Here is a 24,897-nt window from a genome sequence, read left to right on the forward strand (position 1 = left end):
GGTTCCTCCTCCCCAGACCATCTGTACCTCAGACAAAAAGAAAGGAAGAAAGCCAGAAGCAGGGCATTATATGGGAGCTGGTCAGAACGCAGGATCTCAGGCTGCCTTTATAAAGACCTTCTGGATCAGAGTCTGTGTTTTAACGGGAGGCCCAGAAAATTTGTAGGCACATTAAAATTTCACGAGTGCCAGAATGGGACATAAATCCCCAAGAGTTTTCATTCATTCAATTCAAGAACCTGACCTAAGACTATGAGAGGGCCAAGCTGATCAGGAAAGCACAATATTGGAAAAGCAGTGTGGTGTGAAGGAAACAGCCAGCCCCCAATGAGCCTCAACTTTCTGATATCCATGCCCTTGCGCAGTTCCCTTGAACAGAGTCAGGTCTGGGTGGCAAACTGATTATGTAAGCAGTGACAGTATGAAACGTTTGAAGTGAGGTCATAAAAGGCACTTAACATTTTCCAAACCTCGGTCCCTTGGAGCACTTACTCTGGGAGAAGCTGGTCCCTATGTTGTAGATACTAGGAAGAGCTAGTGGAGAGGCCCACCTGGAGATGAACTGAGGAATCCACACAATGTCAGCAGCAACTGGCCAACCACGTGAGTGAGCCAGCCTATATAGAACTTCCGGCCCCAGTCGAGCTCACAGATGAATGATCAACCAATGCTATACCTGCAACTTCACAAGAGGCCCCAGCTAGGCCCATCCTGAATGCCTGGTCCCAAGAAAACTTAGGAGAGAAGAAAATTTTCAAATGCTGTTTTAAGACACTAAGTCTTGGGGTAACTGGTTACTTGGCTATTAACAACTACTGCAAGGACAGAGAGCTGGGTCTGAGGCTGGGCTCCCCCAACCGGTGGCGGAGCTCCATGGTCACATCGCCTTCTTGATGTCTCAGATGCCTCATCTGTAAAAGGAGCAACTACGGTTTATCAGATCTTTAAGACCTTTGACTATAAAGATGCACTATTATTTTATAGATCACTAAGACCAAAAAAAAAGTGCCACCAGAATTCTAAAATGCGTACTCATTTTAGAGATGTAAAACTGTGGGAAAATTGCATCTGAAAATGGATGAAATACGGTGTTATACTTGTTCTGCACCCACCACACGGAAGATGTTACAAGGATCAATGGCATTACAGATGAGAAGGCCCCTGGGGGGAACTGATGGGCAGCATCCTGAAGCACCAGGACTTGAGGAAGGGGAATGACATTATGGCTCCAGACCAGCTAATTAAACTGGCTCTGCTGGGCTTCGTCCCCTCTCTTGCCTCAGGCTCCTATCACAATTTATGCTCAAAATGACTGTTACAAAGCCCAAACTGAGAGGGAAAAACAGTCAAGGAAAACCATTTGTGGCAGTGCTCCCTAAACTTGCTGCAGCATAAGAAATCACCTGGTGCATTTGTTAAATATACACCGAGGCCCCTTCCTGGAGACTTTGATTCAGCAAATCTGGAGCAGGCATTGGATCTATGTTTTAACAAGGGCCCCAAGCCATTCTTGTGAACACACAGGCTTTAAAACACTGATCGAAACAAGGTAATATCCATCCACTTACTGATATTTTTCCTTGTATCAGATCATAACAGAAAACTGCGAACCTGGACTGCCTTAGCTATGTCCCCATGTAAGAAATGCCTCAACCCAGTATAAGAGTTTACGGACAGTCAATGTAAAAAAAACAAAAACAAAAAACTATCTCACCAAGGAGAGTTTACATTGACTGGGAAATTTATGGAAGTTATGGAAAATTCTATGTTTCAATGTTTACAGTATATAAATTGGCATAATCAATATATTAAAGAATAGATCCCTTGACAGACTGATCTGCTTTCTTTTTTAATCAGTCAATGCAAGTTGCTAGGCAACCATTTTTCCCTTTTTTGCTTAGACTGCCAGGAATCTTTCACCTAAAATTCATGCCCCCAAACAATAACAATACTAACAATAGTTATATACCTTGATTAGAGAAAAAAAAAAAGGCAAACAAAAAACCAGCTGCTGCTATACAAAACTTCTCATGATGTTTCGGCTTTGTTCTGTATTTTAATGGTTATGTTACACTCAGACTTTTTCCCCTTCAAGGCCTTCGAGTCCTTTCGGAAGGTAAGAAAGGGAACAAATTTTAAAATCAATCCTGTTAATTTCGTTTTGTTCTGTTTCTCATCACATTTAGACTAAGCGACCACAACCCAGTTTCTAGCAACACTTCACGTTGCGTGGGCTTTCTCCTCTCATGCCAATCCCTTGGCCAGCTTTTAAAACACCGCAGGAACGCTAACCGTATCTTGGCAAGGAGACTCTACTTCCTATTCAAGCCAAATACTTAAGAGAATAAACAGAAAATAATTTTAGAGCCTCTCTAAAAAAGCTCTCCTTGTCTTTCTCTGGTGGATAACAAAATATCCTGGCAATCTGACCCAACTATGAAGCACAGAAAAGCCATCAAGATCCTTCCCTATAAGAACAAAATGAAACCAAATCCCCAAAAACCCTAAAACAAAACCTTGCACTTCATTTTTATTATTTTTATTTTTTATTTTTCTTAAAGATTATATTTATTCACGAGAGACACAAAGAGAGTGGCAGAGACACAGGCAGAGGGAGAAGCAGGCTCCTCGCAGGGAGCCCGATGTGGGACTTGATCCCAGGTCCCCGAGATCACGACCTGAGCCAAAGGCAGACGCTCAACCGCTGAGCCACCCAGACATCCCATCACTTCATTTTTAAACATCTTACTCGTGTGCCTTCAGTTCTGCAACAGAAATTCATCCTTGACCTGAACTTCTAAATATCCTACAAACAATAATTAAGTCGCTAGAACCCTGCTGTGTAAAGGGCACTTTCTGACAGATGGGAAACCAAGCCAGAGCACAGGAACCGTTTCCACGCTTCCCCACCCTCACACAGCAAGGAGATTAGGGGCAAGGATTTTCATAATCACCTTGGAAACTGGGGTGCACGCAGAATCCCAAAAGGACATGCCTATGCTATCAATACTTCAGAGTACAGAGTAAGGACACTCATTATGGTCCCAGTGAATATTTCCAACCTCCATGGATTGTTTCATACCATGCTGACTTCACCCTGCTTTCTGGTGAAAGGTCTCTTAGGCCGTGAAGTCCTTCAGGCTGCCATTCCCCTCGCATCAGGGCTAATCCACTGTCACCTGTCTTCCCCGGACACGCACACCACAACACCACAACTGGCTGCCTCATCAGTTTGTCTCTGCTGCTGGATCCAGCTGCTAGGGGTGAATGATCCCAGTTAAATTCAGTCAGGACCAGATTACCCGGGACAGTAGCTGCTTGGGCAATTTGTGTAAATGAAAGAATCTAGTTCAGGGACTCTGAGGTCCCTCAGATTCTGTGATTCATGCAAATAAGGATGTGAGGCCCAAAGAGGTGAAGTGATTTTTTTTTCCCCAAAGTCACACCAGAGAAAATAAAGAAGACACACAAAAATCCTCTCCTTTGCAACCTGAGTTTTTCATCCTGCCTTCCCCCTTCCCTTTCTTTTCTCACCCCAGAACAAGGTTCCCAGGGAAGCCTTCCAGCCTGGGGCCAGGCTCCTTGGTTACCTGCTCCTGTAGCTTCCTAGAATCACGTTCCTTTCTTTTGGGAACTTTAGCCTGACTTGCAGTTTTACTTTCAAAAGCGAAATCATCTTACAAAGGCCTTTCTCAGTAAAATAAAAACTCCCTGAGAGCAGGAGCACGTCTTTGTTGCTGTGGTTCGCTGCTCTGCGGCTCGTGGCCAGCACAGGAAGCCTCGCTAAATATTTGCTGAATGAAGGAATCATTCTGGAACCCTCTGAAAACACGGAGTGGGTCTGTGGTGCAAATATTGTGTCTCATGAACAGCAGGCATACAATAAAAGTGGCAAATCATTCTTGTACAGTATTAAAAGATATCTCTATTTTTGCATTCAGATGACTCACTTTATAAATAATAGGTGGCCAATGCTTCAACACAGATGTCCTTGTTTCAGACTCTGGGAAAAGCTGGCAGCCTCTCTCTCAGGAGGTGAACAAGGATATATTATTTTATCACGGGAGTAAGACAAACGTGGAATACCAATGTGACGCTCACACAACTTCTTTCATGGGACAAATGGAAATATCTATTGATTTAGGTAAGCAATTGTTTCCTATCACAGGTACAGATAATTGATAGGATTATTCTTTTTTTTGATAGGATTATTCTTATTTGATTTACCCACGATCTTTTAAAAAAAAATTCTTGGAAGTATGTAACAATATTTGCAAATTGTATTCCACTTAACCCAGGGAAAGTGCTAGGTCACATCTCTGATTTTCAAGCCACTTACAGACTCCAGAAAGAATTAATGACAATTTGATGTAATTACTTAAAATATTTCAACAGTCTGTTGGTTTCTAGAAGTATTAGACATCATCGCTCCCAGTCCTAACCCCAGAATTAAAGTAGAAAATTCAGTGGATCACTTCTATTATTGTTTCTCGCTGTTCTTCACCTGTTTCAATATAACAAAAATCTGCCAATTTACAGATTTACTACCCTTGATCCTCTGTCTCATGGTGAGAGATCTGCCCGGCTTGGGAGACCAAGAAGAAAGTGTTGAAAAAAGCCCTCTCCTGGACAAAAAGCTTTTGATTACAGAATGTCACTATTTTGGGAAATGTTCTTAGCACATCCCAGTGAAGTACTTTATACCTCCCCTCCTTGGAGCTTGGGAAAATGTCACAGCACCTAAGTTGGGGTGTCTCAGAGGTACTGGAGGCAGCACCGAAGTCAGAAACTATGGTTATATGCTCTGATTTGTCTTTGAGCAGATGTAATGGGATCACAAATCAAGAGACCTGATTATAAACCTAGTGCCATCCCCCTCTGGCCTTCTACTTCTTCTAATGTTAAACAGAACCATTACTCGAAGGTCTCCTTTATTACCAGCATTCAGTGACCTTAACTTTGACTCTTCTGACACACAGAGATAATGTCAGAACTTGTTTCTGGAAAGGCAGGAAAAGACCAGATGTCTTCAGGGGGTTTATCAGTCTCTCCTACCTTTACCGTAGATACCCGAGGATGCCCTGCATCTATGCCCGGCCAGTGCTTCACAGTGGGTCTCTAATAATTGTGAAGGTAATCCAGATGCTTGTTATGGGCTGTATTCCCCCCAATTCATTATTTTGAAGCTCTAATCCCCCAAGATCTCCGAATGTGACTGTATTTAAAGATGGGACTTTAAAGAAACTAAGTTAAAATCAGGCCACCAGTGTGGGCACTCATCAGATCCGACAAGTGTCCCCATAAGAGGAGGAAACGGGACACGCACAGAGACAAGGGGAACCCACGTACACAGACAAAAAAGGCCATGTGAGGATACAGTGAGAAGAAAGCCATTTGCAAGACAGGGAGAAAGGTCTCAGGAGAAATTAAACCTGCTGACACCTTGATCTTGGATTTCCAGCCTCCAGTAATGTGAGAAAAGAAATCTGTTGTTTAGGCCACCCAGTCTGTGAGGTTTCATCAGAGCCGCCCTCGACAAGGAACACGATGCTGAACTGATTCACCTGTTTAGATGAGACTGTGGATCATCGGTCCACATCTCTCCCTTCTCCAATGAAAAGACTTGAGCTCTACAGCAGGAAAGTAACTTTTCCAGGGCTACACACTTACTTACTTGGTGCCAGGAGAGATTTTAGATCAGAGCTCACAGGGGAAATGGGTATACTTGACCACCCAGACTTTCTCCCTTTAAAAAATTCCAAATCAGACAATAAACACTGCATTTGGCATAGACATCCAAATGGTATACGTCACAGAAACTACACCCAGTGCACAGTAATAATGTTTGAAGAACTAACTTTGTTTCTTTTGTTTGTTTTTTTGAGGATCGGAGTCATATTTAGGTTTTTACCAAAAATTTACATTTTCATTTACTAGATGTCCTCTGCATTATTTCTCCTCAGCCATTGTCCACAAGACTCCAAGAAGCTAGAGGAATATGCAGGTGTGGACTCCAGGCCCAGCTTCAACTCCACTGTTGTGGCAAAGGCTTGTCCATCACAGAGCAGAGACCTGGACCCAGGAGTACCCACGTTGGATGAAGAACTGATTTTCTATTAGGACTATAACCTTTCATTGAAGAAATAAAAACACGCCTTTAGAATATGCCCTGTTTGTGCCACAACTCTGCCAGTATCTAGTGACCAGAGTATGGGACTGGGACTTCTTCCTTCATTTCAGAAGGCCCAAACGTTTCCCCCAGACAGCACTCACCATAGCTACCAATTCTCTTCTATGCTCCTTCCTTTCCCAAAGGGGCCTTCTGCAATCTGTATACACGGGGAGACACTCTGACATAAACATGCCTGATTTTGAGACTAATACCAGGTATTAGACTCTACATTTACACTGGAACCTGTCTCTGTTCTCTGCTCTTGGTCCCGTGCAGTGCCTAGGCAGTCTCCCAAACCTGGTCTGACACGGGCTCCAGGCCAAACACAAGATGGGGCTTGAGTCGGGAATTTCCCTGCAGATCTGACAATGGTTGTTCTTCATTCCAAGGCATGCTCCCCTACTACAGAAGACTTTAGGATGAGACCCAGCAAGAGAACTGAACGCAATTATCAATAGCAAACTCTTGATGATCAGAACTGAAATAAGGGAAAAGCATTCCAGTCCAGTGGTTCCCAAACAATACTCCTTGGACAAGCGAAGGCTGTCTGCATCTGAGTCATCTCCGTTTTTTAAAATATAAATTCCAAAATGCTATCCTCAGGATGCTCTATTTCATTGAACTGGATTGTGGGTTTTTAAATGATCCCCAGGTGATTATGTATTTTGGGAAAACCTCGGAACTGTTGCACACTTTTTCAGAGTTGAAAGAAAACAGAGAAATAGCCAGTGTCTACAGATCACAGTTCGAATCCCTGAGTCACTAACATTAACGACCAGAATCATCATGAGCCTAGAACTCTTTAGGTGAGCTTCATCCAATTCTATATTAGTTCCTGCACTATTATGTAATAGAACACCCAGAACTTAAAACAAGTGTTTCTTATCTTTCAGTAGGCCTCTACATAGGGATAGGACATCCTAAGTGTCCTCATAACATGCAGCTACCTTCCCTCAGAGTGAGCGATCCAGTAGAGAGAGAGCAAGGAGGAAGCTCCCGTGCCTTTTATGATCTAATCTCTAAAGATACTCGTTGCCATTTTCACTTCTTTCTACTTGTTAGAAATGGGTCACTAAGTCCAACCCACATTCCAGGAGAATAGGCTCCATCTTTTGAAGGGACTGTCAAAGATTTTTGGGCATATTTTAAACTACCATGATTTCCAATGTCTGTCAATGTCTGTCATATTCTGAGAATGGAATAGAAACTAGAAATATAAAAGCATCTGTGGTCTTGACCTCATGAAATATGGGAGCAGGGGTGGAAGAAAGAAGTAGTAATAGAACCAAAAGTATATTATTCTTCTCTTATGAAGTCAAGCTAGTGAATGCGCAGTTAGGTTAGGGACAGAGAGGCAGGTAAGTGTGCTAAATGAGGAGTCGAAAAGGCTTGGGTTTGAAATTCTACTTTCCCAGCTTGAGCTATGTACATCATGTAGCCACTGAGCAGGACTTACTTCATAGTGGTGAGGGAGCAGAGTCGCAGGCAGGGATTCTGTGAAGCCGAGGAAGGTAAAACCCATGACAGTGCTAGACAAACAGCTAAGTGCTGTACACACTAATAATTATGACTGCTGGCGTGTTTGCTGTAAGTGAGGGCATTCACATCAGAACGTACTGAGGCCAATATACTGGGTCCTCTTAACTCCTTTTACATATACCCTCTGGGTTTGTGTTCTTGCCTTCTAGGGGCAAAGCAGCCCCTTCAGTGCTAAGGAAATCCTATCAAAAGGGATGCTCATCTTCCTGCTCCAAACTGTGTTTTCTTTCTGCTGGGCATGTCTTACCTGTGGCATGCCCAGGAACTGTGTCTGGCTGGGCCCCCTAAAATGTACCTGAACTGACCAAAGCTCCCTGACCAGGTAACTTCTCTCAAGGACTTATAACTGCTCCCCTGCATGTTTAAATGCCCACTGATAGTGGAGGTGAGAGTGAGAAGGAACTGCAAATGTATATAGACGTTTCTGGAAATATTTTGTGCTTGAGGCCATGTCTCCACATAAATATTTAAGTATGATTTGCATATATAGAGAGAGACATGCAAACCTGAAAACAAAGTCCTGAGACAGAATTCTACTGTCGTCAGAATGGGAACTGCCTCACAGCTCCAGAGAAAAGAATTTGACTCCGAGTATTCAGCTCAAGAAGATGTCAATCTATGCAGAAAACAACTTATAACCACCCAGGAGTATGAAAGTATCTGAGAAAAAAAAAAAAAAAGAAAGAAAGTATCTGAGAAAGCTCATTCTCAATTCTTTTACAAATCCTTTTCTTACCCCTCTCTTCCTCCCCAGTATTTTTGGACTCTTTAAAGAGATCCAAGAAAATCCAATTTTGGGAAAATTCAGTGTGGTGAGACATGTAATATTTAAACCACCCCATGGCTGTGACAGGGAAAAAAAAAAATGAAAAGCATGCCTATGCAGAGGTATAGAAAAGTGCCTGAAAAACAACACTGAAAACTTTCCCAGGCCTAAGGGGGGGAGGACAGACCTAAATCAAGAACTTTAAAAGAAGAAAAAGTATCTTTTGCCCAGAAGTCAAAAATCCAAAGGAGAATTACTACTGGAATAAGTCTAAATGCCCCCCCCCCCCACGGACATAAAAGATGATCATGAGAGGGAACACAAAACTCGAGGCGTTCAAGTTTTAGAAGGCCACCTGCTGTGTTCCCCTTTCTGCAGAGAATAAAGGAAGAGTGACTAAAATTAGGAACACTTGTACTCATTCCCCACTTTGAAAGTCAACTCTGGGGGCCAGAGTTTTGTTCAAAATGAAAAAGAAAATCAAAGCTCCTTTAATTCAACCACCATAACTTTGTGTTCGAGGGTACAGTGAGGACTTTCCTTTTCCTTTTTCCCCTTTTTATTTCTCTTTTCTTCCCTCCCCCCAACCCCATGATCACACCAACCTCCCTGTGACCTGAGGCACAGTATCTAGGACAATTTATCAGGAGATATCCCAATTTAGATTATGGCTTCATCCCACCAAACCTAGGAACCCCAGAGTCTGTTCTCATTATGTTTGAAACAGATGAGCAAGGTTTTGTGGTAGCCAGTGTCTTGTCATGGACGGAGCCAGGCGAGACCTCCCCCGGAGGACCGAGAATGAAAAACCTGTTGAAACATGGCACTCACATGGGCCTCTTAATCTGCCCTACTCAGTAGAACAGTCAGATAAATCAGGGGCTTTGATTAAACAGTTGCTGAATAAATGAAAGCCCAGGAGATGAGGTTTCAGTTGATTAGGACAACTTCTTAGAAATACTTCCTATCCTGGAATTGCTTCATACAAACACTTCCCTGCATCGTTGGGTGCCACCACGCTGTTCCTCTTAATTATCACCAAAGCTGATAGATAAGAAGCAGGTTGTAGCCAATATTTTACAGAAGTCAAAATCAGCAAATCATTTGTAAAATGCAAAAAACCTAAGTTTTAGATCAGAAAGATCCAGGAGTGAATTCACAAACTATCATATAGTACCTGATTGACTTAGATTAAGTCAAGACACTCTGGGCCTTGGTTTCCAGCTTCCATTTTAATTAATTAGCTTTTTAAAAGCCCAACAGGCTACTGTAAAAACAAAATAAGCACCTCCATGAAAAAGCACGTTGAAGAATCTGAGCAATAGCAGTGAATGAATGAGGCCACTCTCCGGTCTCTAACAGTCCCCAGGCTAGCGGGAGAAAAACACTATAAACAGGCAACAAGGCAAGGCAGGTGTGGTAGCCAACCTCCAAGGTGGCTCCCAATGACCTCACCTTCTGTTAGTCACATTTTCGAGTGGTCATCTTCCATGATGTACCAAGGTTGGCCAGTGTACCCAACAGATGTGCCGGTTTTTACTTCCAAGATTAGGTTACAAAAGGCATTACAGCTTCCATCTTAGTGTCTCTGACCGCGCACTTTGGATAAGCCAGCTGCCATGTCATTGAGCAGTCCTGTGGTGAGGACCAAGTGGAGAAGGACTGAGGTCTCTCGCCAAGACCCTCTTCTTGAGTGAGCCTGGAAGTGGATCCTCTACCCCCAGCCAACACCTCAGATGGCTGCGGTTCTGAGCAACAGCCTGATGACAATCTCCTGAGAAATCCTGAGCCACAACCACCTACCGCCTCAGCCACTTCTGGCCTCTTGACCTTCAGAAATTATGAGAAACAATATACGTTTGTTGCTCTAAATTGTGGAGTAATCTGTTACACGGCAACACATAACATGTACATGAGGCCACAGAGAAAGTTGCAAGGTTTGGAAGAGGAAGAGATCCCTAAAGGCTGGGGGTTCAAGGGAGGATGAGTATGCGAGAGGTGGGGGAGTGGCAACATGCTGCAGATGCAAGGGAACCAGACAGAGGGGCAGAGAAGTATCAGAGGGTTCAGCAGGTACCGTCAAGAGGGGCTGGGACGCCAGGCCGAGGGTCATCTTTTCACTCAGGCAACGGGGAGCAAGTGAGGATCTCTGAGCATGGGGATGACTAGGCAGGAGGTAGGACTGGTGGGCACGTACAGGATGGATTAGCTGTGTACAACCAGGAAACCAAATAGAGCCTTCTGTAATGACCCAGGGGAGCAACCAAAGAGCAGAACCAGAGTGTGGCCAAAGTAGGAATGGACAGAAGAGATGAACGAGAGGTGCATCGCTAACACTGGTCTAGCCTGTCCATGCTGGCCTCCCCTGGCCGCCTGCTGGGACCTGACGCTTCTCAATACTCACTCGGTCATTTAATCTGCGTGCATGGCTAGCTCCACGCCTGAAGACAGAGCTACCACGGGACACATACTTCAGTCAAAGCACCACCATTCATGTATAGAACTTGCTATTCTGGCACACAATACATTGCCTGCAAAATTAATGCCATAAATATCGTAGACATCATAGACACAGAATTAGCGTAAATGGGTAAGATTTGTTTTCTCTTAAATCACCTCAACCTGAAGAACCGACTCCCAATTACACTGTTATCTTTAATAAAATAAAGTCAAATACTAATAAAAGAGGACCCACTGTGGGAGTGATACACAGGAAATTCAAAAACAATCTTTCACAACAGTGGCAGGTCTAAGGAGGAAAGCACTGAGAAACGATATTGGTATCATCAATCTTGTCCGGTCATCCTATGTAACAGGAGAAAAATCATCAAGATGCCGGTGGAGATTCAAAGAACATTTAGATTGTGGGATCTCTGGGATCTCAGGGGAGTGGATGCTATCTGATTAATTGGAGGCTTTGAAGCTGCTGCTCATGTTGGGTGCAGTTAGGGCCATTCTTGTGAAACGGAGAAAGGGGCCCCACTCAACAGCAGACAGAACCGTATGGGACCAGAGACAAGGAGGCCACTGGGGTGAAAAGGGCACATCCTTTCCACAAGGGTGTGGATGCACAAGGCTAGTGCCCACCTGGCTTAGCATGCACGGAGGGTGGTTGAGCTCACACTCATCTCATAGCTAGAGAAACTGAGGCTGGAGAGAAGATCAGAACTAGTATCCTGGTTTCTCTAACTCCCAGCCCCACACTCCTGTTTCACTCGATTTCATGGTGGAAAGGAGGAAGAAGACAGAGGAAGATCCTTCCAAAGAGTCTCCAGTGAATGCACTAGGCTCTGAGATTTACTGATCTCAGCAGAAACAAAACCTGAGCCCAAATTCGAGTCAACAAACGCTGAGCACCTACTACACACCCAGCAGTCTGCGAGGTCCTGTCCAGTAGAGGCAGAAAATGTCACAGCAGACTAACCCCCGGCTGACCATTGAGGGGGAAGGGGATGCAGATATAGTGGAGCAGGTGACATTCAAAGGGCAGTTGGCGTCCTGACAACAAGGCAGTGGCAAAGGCCATCCACCAAGCCTGGAAGGCTGGTTCTGTGGTGGCTGAGATGGAGAGTCCTGGGAGACCAGGAGCAAAGGGAGGCTCCAGCCCCATCGAAGAGGCTTGGAACTCGAAAAGAAGTTTGAACCTTACCTCATAGACAAAGGGGGGAAACATGAATGCTTTTAATAAGGGAGTAACGTGATTCAGCCCTGGCCAAAAGGTGGCTCAACCAGCCACATCTGCAGCTTGCCCAGAGGATTGTCTGCCATCAAGTTAGTCCTTTTGGTGGAACCATAAAAGACATATCCTGAAAGCAAGCTCCTTCCTGTCTCCAGCATGTCAGGGGAAGAACGCTGATCAGTCTTCCCCTGAGGGAAAGGTGCTAAGAACCCTGCTTGAGTAACCCGTGCCTCTGTGACCTGGCTGGCTGTGATGAAACAGGACCATCATCACAGCTGATTGGGGGCCAGCGCCGCAATGCCACCCGGTGTTGGCACCACAGAGATGCGTCCTTTTCGATTCAAAAACAATCGAGGTAGGGACATTTGCTCATGAAAATTGGATTTTGTTAAATTCACAGAACTATAAACATCTCTCTGCTTGGGTAACGTTGAAATCTGTCAAAGAAAATGTGTGCAGCATGTACATATAAACTAGAGCTGGTGAGGAAAGAAAGTGCTCCGAACACTGGAACGGAACACCTGTAGTCCCACCCCGGATCTGCTGCTTACCAGCTCCATAAACTGCAGGTTACTTTGGTTTCCTGAGCTTTGGTTTCCCCATTGGTACCACCTTCCTTGTCCACCTGTCAAGAAGACTACCAGAGAGGGAGGGGTGCCTACATGGTCCCCAGCCCAGGCTCGTAGGCAACCGTGGATGGCCTCCCTCCAAGTGTATCAGACAAGGAGCCTCCTGGCACTTGCTCCCCTCCCCATGCGCATATGGAGTCCAAACTGCCAGACTTGGGCCAGAGCTCCTGTGCTCCTGGCTCCTTTCATACCATGTTCACTTCATCTGCTGATTATGAAATATGTTCTTCTGGTCCAGAGTTTGGTGTCTGCTCAATCCACTTCCTTCTAGTTCAGCTCCCCTTGGACAGAAACCCACATCAAACCATCTGAATGGGTCCCTCCCCATGCAGCCAGCCCGAGGAGACACACCATGCAGCCAAGCCCCCTCATTTACCTTGTCCCTGCCTCTGTGGTGATGTGGCCTGGAGGCCCAATGTCCATCAACGTTCAAATTTATTTTTATTTTACTTGCAACCTCTTAGGAGACAATGAGTTTCAACAACTATTCTCCCTGCAGTCCTCCTCACCTTCCCCTTTCTTTTCCTTCCCTTTCACAGACTGACTCACGGGTAAATTAGCAGATGATACCACATAGCTACTGTGATGTCAAAGCTGCAAATGCAATCCAAAAACACAGGTGAGAGAGATAAACAAAATGGCACCACCCACTTCTGTTTACAAGCAGATCTCCCCTGTTGTTTCTATCCTCTGGCAAATGGAGCCAACAAAACCTACTGAGAGGGCTTAAGACACCCCTCTGACAGTGCTCCGAAATTCCAACAGGTTGGGAACTCCAGAGGGAGAGGAGATGCTTTGACACCCTTCTCAATATGACCCCTTCCCAGCATCAACTCCCATGACCTGAGTCCAGCCTGTTCTTTCACAAGGACACCATTCACACACATTTTGCCTGAAAAAGAGAAACCTGAATAAGCAAAAAGCCTCCCTTTGATCTCTAGTCTACTTCTGAACCTCCCATCTCTCAACCAGGAGGCTGGCAGCCTCTCCCCTTATTTCCTCCAAAGGAATGGCAACAAGACTAAAAGCTCTGGCCCATCAGTTCCCACTTGGAACTTTTACAATTGGTGATTAACAGCCTCTTAAACAAGCGTGATCCTCTACTCACTACAGACTTGGCTGCTAAGTCAATCGGATTCAAAATTAAAAGAAACACATGTATTCATTGTTCCATTTCCTTGGGAAGCTCAAACGTTGCAGCAGAGTAAGCGATGGAGAAGCCTAAAGAATGTGAGAGGATTACAGGGAGACCGGCACACATTCTTCAAATGACATAATTTACTGAGTAAGGTTTTCTCCTTTTGTATTTCAGAGCCAGGGAAAAAGAAACTCCAACCACTTCCATCAGTTAGGAGTTGCAGGAAGAATAATGTGCCATCCCTAACTCGGGCAAGTTGTCCTGGCCTCCAAAAAGGCTCTCTCGTCACAGGACCAAGACACTCATTGGTGATCTTCGTAGTGAAGACCATCTTGTGTCTAGGATGGCAACTGCCATTTAGAGCACATTTCCTCTCCACCCCTTGATTTGAGGGGTGTCCTCAAATACACTCCAGTCATAAATGGCCACCACAAGGCAGAAAGGTCACAAAGGTGAGGAAAGTCTTGTCCTCGTTGGCCCATAATTCACATCCCAACTGTTTCTCTACCCTGCCAGCCTGATCATCTCTGCCATCCCCCCAAGGCCTCAGGAAGGAGGTTCAAATTTCACACTGCCCACTCACTTTGTCCTCTCCACCAGACTTTGAACAAGTAGCACTAAAGAGTCCACATTCATTTTACTGTCTAAAATAATGCCTTTGGCCAAATCACGATGCAGATCTCACTGGATACCCAACCTTCAACTGTCTGGATTATACCGTAATCATAGCCATCACCTAATTCTATCAGTTATATTATAAATACAACATATCTTTGTAATTCAGAAGTCTTTCTCCCATGCACATCTGATAAACCTATACTAAGAGTAACAGAAGCAATAGTAGAAACATAAAGAATAGCATTTATTAAGTACTTACTAGATGCCAGGCTTAGAGCACTTGATACATATTATTTCAGTAAATTTTCATAATAATCCTATGACATAGGCTGTTTTGGCATTTCTTTTGTTTCATTTTGTTTTATATCTCATCCTGGTACACTGCTCCTTTTTTCCCCTCCCCCCACCCCCGCTGCCATGCCACAAACCACTTGGTTGGGTCAATGTGCTCACGGGCACACATATAAGTCCATACCATGGATCCCCCTCCCGCCCGCCCACACTATTACCTCTGATGGAACTCAGAGATTTGGGACCCCACACAAATCTCTTTCTATAGGAAACACACCAGAAATACCCTGAACAAAAAGGCCATGCAGTTCCATTTAGAATGAGAGAAATAGCAATCATCTGGCCAAGCTGCATTCGGATACTGCTGGAAAGAGCTCCCTAAAATAACAAAGCCAGGGATCACCTATTATTCTGGCTCCACATATCGTAACTTTTTAGTCTGTGTCTTCTTAGGACTTAACCATTGTTACTTTTCTATCACACCTGTGTCAAGATGAAAGAGTGTGGTACAAGCACAGGCAAGTGTGTGCATGGGCACCCTGATTCCTGCAAACATTTTTATTAAATGCCAATTAATATAAGAGCCCCCAGGGGATCTGGTCTCAGGGTTCCCTGAACCTTTTTATTTGGATGTAACAATTACAGCCTGGATGGAGAAGACCACCACATGGAGGCAGATGCTCCAGAAACACCCTGGAAGGAGCCATTCCTGAATCTTCATAGTCTCAGGGTCACAGAGCTGGAAGAAACCGAAGTATTTATTGGTCCCCAAGATACTCACACAATTATTTGTCAGAACAAGATCCAGATGGTTGGGTCTCTGAGAACCAATATTACTTTGCTGATTAAGTGTTGAAAATCAAGTTATAATCAGGTAAAGTCACAGGTTCTCCATGTAACTAGAGATTAAGAAACATAAGGTCTGTCAGACAAAATCTTTTGGGATGTGCTTAACAAACAAGACCTTGCTCCTTCCTTCCCCGGAGATAACCAGAAACACTAAAAAGAACATGGGCTTTTGAGTAGATTAGAACCAGGTCCAAATCTTGGCTCTGCCACTAACTCTCACTTAAGGATAATAAGACTAGTGTCTCTCAAAGGCTAATTTTCTTCATTATAAGACAGGAATAAGATCAACTCACCTAAAGAGATGGATTAAACAAGACAGTATGTGACAGGACTGTTCCTGATCCAAAGCAGCAACTTAATCTCCCTTCATTTTTAGTTTATAACAATGGTTATGGGTTAGAAAACCACTCCCCGTATTGCCCCCAAATCAAAGCTCTTGCAGGACGGGCAACACTCAATTCAACACAGCAGACCAGTCGCCCATACTTTTTACAAACTCAGTAACCCTACCACACTCAGCCAGCACTTTCCTTTAACTACAATATCCCAGAGTTGTTTGCAGAGCACTTTCCCCAGGAACCCAGAAGTGGAAATGATCATTGGGATGCTATATGAAAAATTTAAACACTTGTATTCATTTTACACTGGGATAAAATATTCTAGCCAATAAGATCAGGTAAAACGGACACAAATGAAAGTTCCATCAACAAAGTTCGAACAGAAACTCCATTTGGGCTTTGCTTCAAAGTCCTGAACACTCTCAAAAATAAAATATGACCAACCAAAGTGTATTTATGTCTACAGCTGTAACATTAACATTAGTGGCAGCTTGTTTACATTTATCGGCCAAGAAATGATCTTCCATCTGGTCACATACCCAGCATAACACACATATTTCAAATATATTCAAATATTTCCTGTGTGAAAACAGAGGTTCTTTCATGTAGACAAATTTGGAAGAAGTCAAGTGCTAAATATGCTGCAAAGAGCCTGCTTAACCCACAGAAACTGACATTTTCCTTTCAGTCTGCCAGTTAAATGCCTACTCTGCTTTTTAATTCATTCGCCCACCTCTACAAACATTTGCATTGACATTTTGCCAAGGAGCTATCCCACAAATCTCTAATGGGTAGGGGAGAAGGGAGTACAACAAATGTAACATGAATTTCAAATACTAGAGGCATCTTTGAAAATTTCTGGCCCAGAGAAAGCCCCACATTAAGCCAGACAAAATAAGTGACATCAGTACTTTTATATGTTTATGCTACATGAGGGTGTCCATTCATAGAATAGATAATGTGACTCCCAATGCAGTAAGTTGGGATTGTGTAAAAGATCCGGTATTTTGCAGCCTGGAAGTACACTTTTGAATACATATTACTAGCCTGAAGAAAACCTTGTGAAATGGAATAAATCAACCCATTGTGATTTAATACATTAGCATCCAGGTGCAATGTGCTACATACGTATATCTGTATTTCTTAAAGTGCATGCTTAATGTACGTAAATGATTCAGTAATACTAGTACTGATTGCTAGGTCTTACTACACAGCAAATAAAATCCAAAGCCTGATCATACACAGCCAGCAGCAGTAAAACATATCCACCATGACCATGGTGTGGCAAGGCTTCTACTTGTCACTTCCTGGATGCCTGGGTGGTTCAGTAGTTGAGCGTCTGCTTTCAGCTCATGTTGTGATCCCGGGGTCCTAGGATCAAGTCCTGCATCAGGCTCCCAGCAAGGAAGCCTCCTTCTCCGTCTATTTCTCTGCCTCTATGTGTGTCTCTCATGAATGAATAAATAAAATCTTAAAAAAAAAAAAAGAAGGTAGTACTTCCTCCTGGAGGCTCTGATTGACCACAGGCAAGAAAAGAAATGTATTTGGAGGGTCCATGAGGGTCTACCAGAGAATTCTAGAATTCCTCCAATTCTGTATCTACCATAGGCATGATTTTTAATTTTTTGAGTAGTTAATTTATCTACTCAAAGAAGTGTACTTAGATATTACAGATTTAATACCATTGTAAGATTCTAAATGCTGCAGCCAGGGGGATGATATTAAAGCTCATGCACAAATGTGTCACTCCTCTGTTCAGTCCTGAAATGCTGCCTTTTCATTCAGAGGGAAAGCTGGAGTCCCCCCAGGGGCAGAGGGGTCATAAGCCCTGCTCCTACTCCTTCCCATCCGTGCTCACATTGCTATACTCGCCTCCCTGCTGTTCTGTGAAAGTCTCCAAATTCTGCCCTAGGTGGAAGACTTCCTCTGGTGTTCCCAAAGCTCATTTTTAACCATCTACAAGTTTTTGCTTCAACCTCACCCTCTTATTCTACTTAACATTTCAACCTCCTCCCATCCCCTTTGCTCTGTTTCTTTTAACAACACTTAATGTGCTAATACATAAAAAACAAAATGACAATTTATTATCATGTCCATTGTTTACTGTCCACTTCCCCAGATAGGATGCCTAAGTTCCCAAGGAGAGGGAGTTCTTATCCATTTTTTTTCAATGATGTTCTCAAGTGTCTCGAATACTTCTGGGCACATAGTAGGGCCTCAAATATTTGTTGGCTGAATAACTGGATTGCCAGGGACAAAAGTATTCTATCACAAAACAACACCTAAAGGGCTCCACTGAAGCAAGGACTAGCCTGGAGATTCCTGTCTCCCAGACATTCACTCTGTAAAGCCATCGGCAAGGACCTGGATAGTGATGTCCCAGCCAGCTGCTGGACAGAAGCTCGAGCAGAGTAACAGAAATATGGATGGTCTTGGGCAAGACATAAACTGCTCAAAAAGCCAGGATGGTAACATTGCAGGTTTCCACACCCCTCAGGCATGGACTTGGACTGCATGGACTCTTCAATTTGACCTTCCAGGCTCCCAAATCTGGCACCCTCCCATGTATCTCTCATTCAAGCCATCACTCATCACACCTGTCATAAGCTGGATAGGACCCTATGCCCTCCCTGTACATACTCCTCTACATTCCAGCAAAAAGGAGCTGCTTGTTATCGAGTTCCTGCCTGCCCAGCCCCACCCAGGTACACATACTGTCTGAAAACTCCTGGCCTCAGGCTCTGCCCCACCCACCGCCTAAATCAGCCATGAGCAAACCTGGCAGTGAACTGAGCACCCCACCCCATCTCCATATGGCCTAAACACTTTTGCTGGCCTCAATCCACTGTGTACCATAATCCAAAGGGCACGTAGGAATGGTTCAGAGCACAGCACACATTGTATCAGCCACCCTAAACCACGGGCCACCCCCAAATCTAAGCTACTAACCCCCATGATAAAGACCTGGGTAACTTTCTCCCATGTTGATAATCATCTTAAATATGCCTTATGTCCTCTAACTTGTAAGGGGGTCGGGGGGCTGTAGATATATTGTGGTTAAGAGCACGAAACTAGTTACACCAAGCCTTCTCTGCCAAATATTTATTAGCTGTGAGGCCTATCTGTGCATGTTTCCTTTGGTATAAAATGGTGATTATAACTATACTTATAAACCAAGTAGGGATGCCTGGGTGGCTCAGCGGTTGAACGTCTGCCTTAGGCTCAGGGCATGATCCCGGAGTCCTGGGATCGAGTCCCACATCGGGCTCCCTCCATGGAGCCTGCTTCCCCCTCTGCCTGTGTGTCTCTGCCTCTCCCTCTCTGTGTCTCTCATGAATAAATAAAATATTTAAAAAAATAAAAAATAAACCAAGTAGGTTTGATGTGAAGACAAATGATTTTTAAAAAGATAAAGCTCATGGAACAGTGAGTATAGAAAACATTCAAAGATATTACTCAAGATTTTACTCCAATAAAAAAAATGTGATTATTCACACAATGGAATATTATTTGGCTATGAAAAGGAGCAAAGTATTATACAGCCCACAACATGGTTGAACCTTGAAAGCATTATGCTAAGCGAAAGGCCAGGTATTACATAATTCCATTTATATGGAAGTCTCAAATAGGCAAATCTATGGATTCAGAAGGCAGATTAGTGAATGTCAGGGGGGGTCAGGAAGAAGGAACAGAAAGTGACTGCTCGTGGGACAGGCTCTGTTCCTGATGTGATGAAAATGTTCTGGAATCAGATCATGCTGATCACTGCACAACTTTGTAGATATACTAAAACCACAATATTGCACATACTTTAAAAAAAAAAAAAAACGGTATCGTTCCTCTTTTTTCTCTCCCAGAGCTACTTCTAGGACTGTATCCAAGTCTTATCACTGTATCCCCCAAAGTCCCCAACAGAAAGACGAGTTAAATGTCAAAGAGACTAAGTAGCCAATGACAAATGTGGAGCCAAAATTTTCTAGGAAATATCAACAAAGACTGGAACAACCGAGCAGCTGTGAGGAATGATTGGCCAACTTGGGCAAAGTTTCATCCCCCAGGCATTTGGAGTAGCGCCAGCACAGGCTCATTCCCTGTGGCTGAGGGTCAAATGCAGGTTCTGCCAACAGGGGAAATGATCAAACAACAGAACTTGGACAAACCAGTGCAGGAGGAGAAAAGAGGGAGGGGAGCATGTCCTGTCCCTTTCTGCTGAGTGCGTAACCAGAGATGGCAGTTGGAATGCACAGCAACAGTGTCCAACACGCGGCAGGATTTATAGTCTCTCTTTAATCTGTGTAATGGCTACAAAAATAAATGAACTAGAAAGGACACTTGTAAGGAGACAAAATACCACAGGAAACAAATAGGCCCATATTTCAAAGCAAGTGTTTCTTTGTCTGAGCTGGCAGGCAGTAAGGAATTCTTAAGGATATTCCAGCACTCAGCTGAACCATTCTTGCAGCCTGTTCCATATATATATATATCTACGAAGGTCATTTTCTTAGAAAGTTCTAAAAAAGGGAAAAACAGAAGGGGAAGTGAAGGATTACTTCAAATAGGAAGAGGAAACAGTCTCCTCATTTTATGATGGAGAGAAAAAAAAAAAAGTTCTTTCGTGGATTTCCTAGAATCCAAAGGCTGTAAACATAGGAAACTGAAAACAATCAGAACAAAAGAAAATGAATGCACCAGCGTGGCTGACATAATCAGAGATGGATAAAGAAGCAGGTGAAGCCCAGTTGTCCAGCAAATCCTCAAACCATGTCTTAGAATCTTCAGAACTAAGTCCCCACCACAGACCCTCTGCATCATCTTTGCAAGGTCACTTGAATCACAATTCCCCTGATTCTCTGCCTGCAGCACTTTTTTAAAAAAATTTATTTATTTATTCATGAGAGACATTTATTTATTCTGAGAGGCAGAGACAAAGGCAGAGGGAGAAGCAGGCTCCCTGCAGGGAGACCGATGTGGGACTCGATCCCAGGACCCCGGGATCACACCCTGAGCCAAAGGCAGGTGCTCAACCACTGAGCCTCCCAGGCGTCCTTGCCTGTAGCACTCCAAACTACATCTCCAAATTACCCTGGGTTGGCCTGTTTCTACTTTCATGATCACCTGGAAATCCAGATCCTTCAAAGTGCTTTTAAACCATCTTATCACCTTTGGTTTCTCTCAGCTACTTTTCTTCCCCATCATCAATGCCCTGAGTCCCCTCCTCATCATCTCTCTCCCACTGAGACCGTTTCAATTGCTCTTGATGAAGTTTAGCAAAGACTCTGCTCCATCCTCCACACAGCCCAGCATCATACATGAACAAACGAACGAACGAACGAATGAATGAATTCCTTAGCCTGGACTTGAAGATCAGTCATCCCACCAGCTACGTCAGCCTTCCAGGCTCTTCTTCCCCTTCAGGCCACTTCACTCCACAGCCCCACACTGTCCCGCAGCCACTCTAGACCACGATGACCCTCAAGGAACCCAATCTTCCTCTCTTTGCGGGGCACATTTGTGACAAGCAGTTTTTCCACACCAAGATAGGGTTTAATGCCACGTGGCTTTGATTATTTGACATTCAATACAATCTCAGTTCACCACAAAGGTAACCACCACTTCTCAACAATGCCTCACTGGGTACCTACGGTGGGCCAAAGTAGAGACTGTAACAATAGTGTCAGGGTTACAGGCCAAGTGTCACTCAGTAAGTGCACACCAAACATAGAAATGAAATAACGCCAATAGAAAAAGAATGCCTGCAAATATTTATTCTGCACTATGCTAAATATTCCACATACATGTCTATAGTGGTGTTTTTTTTTTTAAGCTCTTTCATGATCTTTGAGGTAGGTAGTATCCTCTCCATAGTACAAATAAGGAAACGGAGGTTCAAGTTTCTGAGACCACAGGGTAAAAATGTAGCAGCGCCAAGGATCTATAGTAGGTCTGTTAACCCCTTTCCTTTCAATATTAGCCTCTTTTTCCTCCCTCCCTTCCCCTTTTCCAAGTCGTTCCATTTCATGGTTGGACAGTGGAGCTTCAGAGAAGTTGTAAAGAGAGATCTACCTGCCATAGTGTTTCCAGTGCTCAGAAAAGAGGAAAGGAGGAGAGATTCCAGCTGCCCTGGGGAAGGGCTGCCCCCACCGCATCTTATGAGAGGTCAAGCTGGAACATCCCCCATTAGCACAGGCTCTCACACTAGCACTGGAGCCTCCACAGTTGGGGCTAAAAGCCACCTCCAATCCTTTTTGACCGTGTGAACTCAGGCAGATACTGTTAGCACGGTGAGCCTCAGTTTCTTCACAGGTGAATGAGACTCACAATGCGCCTCAGTTTCCTCACAGGTGAATGAGACTCACCATGTCTCCCCTGCAGGAACAATGAGGCAACAGAGAGGAATCCGAACTCCAAGCACCATGAGGACAGAGACCCACATGATTTCTCCCATAGCTCTACCCCAGCCCCTGGAGTTGCACTTGGCATGTTTCGTGAAGTCTGGAACGTGGTTTCCTGGGTGTTTCTCTTGTTCACTGATAACCTGCTGCCTACTTGTGATCTAAATGCAGGAAGAGACTTAAAAAGGAAACATCTTAATCATGATGATGATGATGTCATGGCTATCATCATCATTAACACCATCCTAAGGCACAAAGAAAAGTACTAAGCCAAAAAAATGTTAAGAACCATAAGCTACAGCGGCCAGACAAGAAACAGAAAATACTTGCATTTCCCATGGCTGCATTTTTTTTTTTTTTTACCATAGAAGAGATTTAAAGGTTGGGGGAGAGAAAGGCAAAAATAAATATGAATAAATAGATTAAGAAACCTAACTGATACCCTAAATGTGTAATCAGAAAGAACAGGCCTTGGAATATAAATTGAAAGATCTGCTCAGAGAGAGCCAATTTAAGGCCCAAATTGAACAGCCTCAGCAATTTGTGGGAGAAGAGATATTTTGAAATGGCATCATGCAGGAACAAAGAACAAAAGCATTTTTATCTGGCTCCCAAACAATTAAATGCACCTGCCAATTCCATGTGGAAGACGGGCTTTAAAGAACTGCCGTTGAGTCGGGGGAGCATTCAAAGTCAGTCGGAATTCATTAGCTGCCAGAGGAGAAGCAGCTCCAGATTTCCGAACAGGCGTCTCCAGCCCAGGCCAGAAGGAGCCCAAGGCAGTCCGGGGCTGCTGAAGACTCAAAGGGAAACCACTCTTTTATTATCCGTCCAACATGCGCAGCTTGCCAGCTTCTGGACCAGCATCTCTTCTCACAGGCATCCCTGGTCCACATTTACGTAACCCCCGCGGAATGACAAAAATGAGGCTGGAGAGGAAGAAGCCCTGGCTGCAGGTGGAGAAGGCATCTGATGAACTCTCATTCAGCCTCCCATGCAGACAAAGGAGGAAGATCCTCCCCTCTCCGACCATTTCCCCAGCTGTGACGTGGGAAAAAGTGGGAATTCTTATACCAGGAACTCGGCTCCCAAGTCAATGGGTAAGGCAAAAACCACATATGCTAAGAGCAGCCCTGGAAGTCCCTAAAATCACCCAAAAGGAAGGGTCCACATGATTTAATGCATATAGCATAAAAGGCACATGGGACTTGAGACCAAGGAGATAACAGACCTATGTTTCCATCCCCACCTCCCGCCCCTGAGGACACCGTCTCAGTGTCAGGCCTTAGTAAAAATAAAAAGCTCCTTTGGTCAGGTGATGGTTGATATTGCTGCATGCAGGTCAGTCATTGAAGGATATGCTTCATTTATTTAAAAAATCTCTCCTACTGGCCCACGATAGCCAGAAGAAGTGCTCTCTCTCTCTCTCTCCTGTCTCTATTTTTGCCAAGTCCTATTACTGCATTCCTGTAATTTAAAGGGCATAAAATATAACTCCATATTATACATTCTGCCTCGATCACAGGTATGTTTGAAGATCAATTGTCCAGCAAAAGTGAAAGCACCATGAAAACAACAAAGTGCTTTACAAATATTATTATTTATCTGACATGTTGTGAACTTCCAGAGGACTCCTGGGAGAAGTATCTCCAGTATCTATCACAGGGCTGATCAGACTCTCCAGGCACTCAATAAATAATGGACAGATGCATGGAGCTATTAATTAACTAACCCTGAACACAGAGTCTGCTTCTGCAGGGGATACATGGGACAAGGGATGTTCCCAAGCTCGCCATGCGGGTGCCCACGATCTGGTGGGAGAGGACTCCAGGACCCACACTGCTGCAGAAAAAAAAACCCTGCAGGTGCTACTGTAGGGTGCAGAGCACCCCATAAGCAGTAGAGCAGTCCGTGAGCTGGCTACATCAGCAAAGGGTCTTGCACACGATGCAACCTGAGCTAGGACTTCATAATATCAAGTGGAGGGACTCTGGAATGGGGAGAGTACTGAGGAGTCAGATACTCAACTCTCTTATTTTAAGGTTGAGAAAACCAAGCCTGGGGAAGGGGCCCTTGTATGCTGGGCTTACACAGCAACGGCAGCAGCGTCATTAAAGCCCATGGACCCGGAGGGATCCCTGACCCCTCCCAGAACAACATGACACCCTACATAATACATCTTGCTTCAGTTTACGAGGAACAGCAGTGAAACAAGCCGAGTCAACAATAAAGTCTCCAGTGTCACTTAATAAGCTCCAGGAGACAAAATGCTGGGCGGCCTGGCAAGTGCATGCCCAGCTTCCTTTCTCCTGCATCCCCACTTGTTCCCATCCACATGAGAACTAGGAGAGTGCCAGAAGAAGGCGGAATGAGGGCAGTCGAGGAGGAACACAGCACTTCTATCTTCAGATCCTAATGCAAACATGACCTTGTCAGGAAGGCCTCCCTCCTGGATCATTCTGCTTCAACAGACCCACCCCCACATC

The 24,897-nt window shown here is 44.3% G+C and overlaps 1 protein-coding gene and 1 non-coding gene across 3 annotated transcripts in view; both read right to left on the reverse strand.

Annotated features, from left to right (window-relative positions):
* The window catches only part of MB21D2 (Mab-21 domain containing 2), a 107,979-nt gene that overhangs the window by 34,287 nt on the left and 48,795 nt on the right, over window positions 1-24,897 (reverse strand). The gene's annotated exons all lie outside the window — the stretch shown is intronic.
* On the reverse strand, window positions 5,936-6,139 carry LOC129499017 (small nucleolar RNA SNORA73 family). Its single transcript, XR_008662281.1, has one exon. It is a non-coding gene; the product is annotated as a small nucleolar RNA SNORA73 family (small nucleolar RNA).

Source organism: Nyctereutes procyonoides, unplaced genomic scaffold (assembly GCF_905146905.1).
Source record: "Nyctereutes procyonoides isolate TBG_1078 unplaced genomic scaffold, NYPRO_anot_genome, whole genome shotgun sequence".
Taxonomy (NCBI): Eukaryota; Metazoa; Chordata; class Mammalia; order Carnivora; family Canidae; genus Nyctereutes; species Nyctereutes procyonoides.